We start from the raw sequence: 4,529 nt of genomic DNA, 5'->3' as shown, positions 1-4,529 counted from the left end.
TGGGAGCTGGCAACTCTCAAATTGCTGGTTATAGAGGAAAGAATATTAAACAGCTATCATCAATCTATCTAGATTCAGGAAGTGAGCCATGAAATGCTGACAAAGGCAAATATCTAGTCTGACAATGATGGTATATTTATCTTTTAAATGAAGAATAATGGAGTCACACTGAAGAGACTCATTTTAACTTCGCAACGGTAAAGTATTTCTCTTACCACCTTAGGGTGATTTCTGAGCACCTCAGGGCAAGAGGATTTCTCCTGTTGGCTCTTCTAGAGACCATCATTTTACACAGATAGTTACTCCAGTCTCTGAAGAACCCACACAAGTGACATGACCAGAAGAAAGGGACTTTCTGAACAGCAGTAGCACGGCTTTCCCATCATAGCTGTAGGCCAGGTAGCCAGTTCCCATTTCATCCTCATCTTCTGTTCTGCTACATAGGGATAACACCAGATTATAATAAGAATGTTGTGGTTTGGTTTTAAGTTCTTTGAGGTTGAAAACATCCTCACTTACTCTCTTTCCCAGCATGTTAGGCCCTGTGCCTGGGACCATAAACAGTGTACACATGCACAGATCACCACACAAGAAAAGCACAGCTAGGACAGAAGCTGCAATGCTATGGTGCAGCTAGCACCCAGCTGTACTTCTGTCAGCCCTGGGGCTGGATGAGTCAAACCCAGACTGGACTAACTTTCTACAGACCACTAGGAAATAAATCAACCAATCCCAAAAACCAAAACCACAAGGAAAAGATGACATAGAGACTAAACCATGATTGAAACAGGAGGTCACAGTTTGAGTTAGAAGAAAAATTGCAAGTGTATTTATAACTAAAGAAGCCAGAGAAACTCAGAACTCCTGTACAGGTACATACAATCACCTATCGCTAAGTCAGCTACAGATCCCTTACCAGGGTCTCCACCTCCTTTTTCTTCCTCCAGCAAGACTTGAGCCCAGCTCCCACAAAAATTTATTGTTGTTGTTTTAAGCCAGTCATGGACTCCTCATGCTCCTCTTAAGTCTCATAAACTCATCTGCTTTTTTTTTCTCACTACCCATGCCCAGTCTGCTGACACTACGAAGAAAACAGGAGAGAAAAACCTCAAACAATACCAGCTAAATCCAATGCTTATAGAAAAACACCTTGAACTTTTACAAAGTACTGAAGTCCTTCCCCACCCACAAGAAAATGAGTACTTGATGTGTGGAGATACAACAGCTGGCCCCAATGCACATTTTCTCTTACCTGCCCCCTAAATAGCATACAGCTAGAGTAAACCTCTAAACAGTCCACCATCCTTTTGCTTTATGGGAAGAAAATAACCTCCTCTCCTCAATTGAATGGGGCCTTCAGACATATAGTAGCCAGCTCCCACCGGAATACGGTCATTGGAAAAGCAGCTGTAGCTGCTGTAGTTTGATGGTACCTCACCCTTCTAGGTCTGTGCTTAGACAGCCACCAGAGCCTTCCAGCACATCCCCGTGTGGCAGTGGCAGTGTATAGCAACCTGACTCGCACACAGTTGCCCTTCTTCAGAAGCACTGAAAAATGCATTTATCTATTATTTTTACTACTAAGGAGAGTAAAGCTTTATCTGAACAGCAGCCAAAAAATGCTGCAGCACGCGTTAAATCTACACTATTAGTTGACCCATCTCCTCTTTGCAGAATGCTCTCTTAGAGTGAAACAGCCCAGACCAGGCAGTCAGACACATTGAGGCCGAAACACTCGGTCAGGATTTTTGCACTGGGTCAAGCATGCAGATACATTGCACGTGGTTCCTCATGCTGGAAGACTGGGGGTTTTTTTTCTGTTTGTTGCTCTCTCCAGGGGTGTGCTTGGCAAGGACTGTGTGAGAGCAGCAACTTCACTCACACCTTCTCAGCAAACTAAGCGGGTTTCAGTCTTCGGTAAAATCAAAGCTCTGGCTTTGCTTCAGCTATGCATGGAGAGGGGGTGCATATAGAAAGGAATTAGACCTTGAACACGAAGCAAAATAAGTGCATAGCAAAACCTTCAAATCCTAAAATCGCATGACTGAGCTTTCTTAAATACATAGCAAGCACGTTGCTGTACCAGAGAACTCATCAGAACAGGAGGCTTGTAAGTAATTTAAAGCAATATAAAAAGAGCACGCCATCAAAAAATATCTAAATTGAAACGAAGCAGTTGATATTAGAAAACTGTGCTGAGGTTTTAAAAGTAGGCAAATGATAAGCTGAAAAAAGAGAGGCAGTGGAAAGGAAGCCACATACTTTGATAACGAAACCCTTTCTATTGACCTGTGTAAGGAAAGGGCCGGGAGTAATTTAGACAGGAAAATTTGTACTGTTTTACTCTGGTGAAAAATGGAATTCAGAAGAAAATCCTTAAATCTTTGAAGACTAAAATGACTTCTTTTCCCCTGTAAAGCAGGAGAAGCAGCAGCTGCCATAACTCTGCTGCAGTCTGCTTTTCAGAGAGCATGGAGAACTCATTTTTGAGAGTTAGTTGTCATCCTTAAATATCTTGACCATTAAAATCGTTCTTGCCCTGGTAGAAAGCATCCTAGGCCACAGAAGGGTCAAAAATAGGCAACAGCAACTGCTGCAGAATTTGTTGGTCCAGAAAAATTTTCTCTGAGAGCCACTGTTCATAGGTTGCATGATACTATTTGATTCAATCCAGAAGAAAAATATCCACTTTTTCACCTTATCTCATTTCCTGTACCCTAGTAAAACGCTGATCACATACTAGCCAAGCACCACAAACACAAGGAACAAGAAGAGTTTAGAGGGATTAGATGCAATGAAGCAAAACAGTATTTTCCAGTGTGTGCTTCTTTCTCACAAATGTAAGCACCAGCTCTGCACCTAACAAAAGATTAGTATTAATAACAGAGGCACCACAAAATGTCACTTGGCATAGTGGAGTTGAAAATGTTTACGGACAAATGTCTATAAGTGATTCAATGAAACACAACTCCCTTTCTTTCTGAGAAACCAGTGACTGGGGAGGAGCAGGGGGAACAACTTTATAAAACCCTCTTGCTAAAAGACTGCATTTTACTATTTAATCCCCAACTATACACATGACTTCATTGTGGAAAGGTCACCAGACAAAGACGTTCAGTGAACTGGGTCTGAAGGGAGGGATTGTGTGGTGGGTCTCAACTTTGCTCACCTAAATAGCATGGACATCTCCTGATCCTGAGGACCAGCCCAGTGCTTGCATGACCCAGTACAGGAATTTTGATAGATCAGTAAGAGTGGACTGAAATGGTCACAGTAGAAAACAGACATGGAAGAGTAAGCTTAAATTCACCTTCCATCTCTCCAAACACTTGCATAACGCCGTCAGCAGCTTGTGCTGCCAGCTTGCTTGCGATGGCCAAAACCCTGCGTTCTCCCCACAAACACGAAAGCAGGAGATGGTCACAATCGGTGAACGGCACCCTGACTGGCTCCGGGGCAGTCCATCTCCAGGCTGTCCAGCCCGCAGTGCCCAGGAGCCTGAGGTGAAAATCCCTCTCCAGGCTCCACATGCAGCCCCCACGAGGCTCGGCTGTGCGGCTGTGCCCGGCGCGACCCCCTAAGGGCAGCGGGCAGAGCGGACCCTGCGGGTCTCTGAGGAGGAGCAGCAGAGCCGAGCCTGACAGCACCCTGCGGGGAGCAGCAGAGCCGACCCTGAACGGATGGCCGGAGGGGAGTAGCAGAGTCAATCCCCGCGGGTTTCTGAGGAGAGCGGGCGGAGACGTCCCTGGTGGGACCCCTGGACGGAGCGGACAGAGCTGACTGCCGCGGGACCTGCTGAGGAGCAGCGCAGTCAACCCCGCGGGACCCGCAAGGAGGAGCGGCGCAGTCGATCCCCGAGAGACCCGCCGAGGAGAGCAGGCGGAGCCGAGCCCCGCGGCCCCCTGAAGGGAGCAGCAGAGTCCGCTACGAGGGCGGCCGCTGCCCACGAGGCGGGGCGGGGGGCACAAGCATGGCCCTCACATGACCGCCCCGGCTCAGAGCCGCGCCGAGGCCGGCGAGATGCGGGCGGGTGCGCGGCGGGGGCTGCTGCTGGCGCTGGTGTGGCTAACGGCCTGGCAGCCGCCGCCGCGGGCAGCGCGGGCCCAGCGCCCCGCCGCAGACGCAGGTAGGGAGCCGTCCCGCGCGGGGCCGCGGCTGCTGCGACGCTGGGCTGGGCTGGGCTGGGGGGCTCGGCGCGACCCGTCCTGCCGCCGCACCGGCGCGCCCCCGTCCCCAGGTGCGCAACGATGTGATGACACGGCCGCAGCATGATGGGGGGAGCTGCAGCCGTCTTTGTCCCTAAAGGAAAAACAGAAATCCACTGCAGCCGCCTTCTGTTCAACTCCACAGAACTCCCACAGCCTGAAAAAATGGAAAGGTATTAGGATGTGTAACACCTTTGTACTCAATTTTCAGAAAACAGGACAGGTTGTGTCCTTTCTTCTTCATCGGAGTTTCCTGAAGGATTTTTTACACCACAGGAGAGAAAGGATGGAGGAATCATTATCTATTTCATAATTATACTTTAC

Source organism: Colius striatus, chromosome 7, assembly GCF_028858725.1.
Source record: "Colius striatus isolate bColStr4 chromosome 7, bColStr4.1.hap1, whole genome shotgun sequence".
NCBI lineage: Eukaryota > Metazoa > Chordata > Aves > Coliiformes > Coliidae > Colius > Colius striatus.
Note: the sequence above shows the minus strand (reverse complement) of the source record.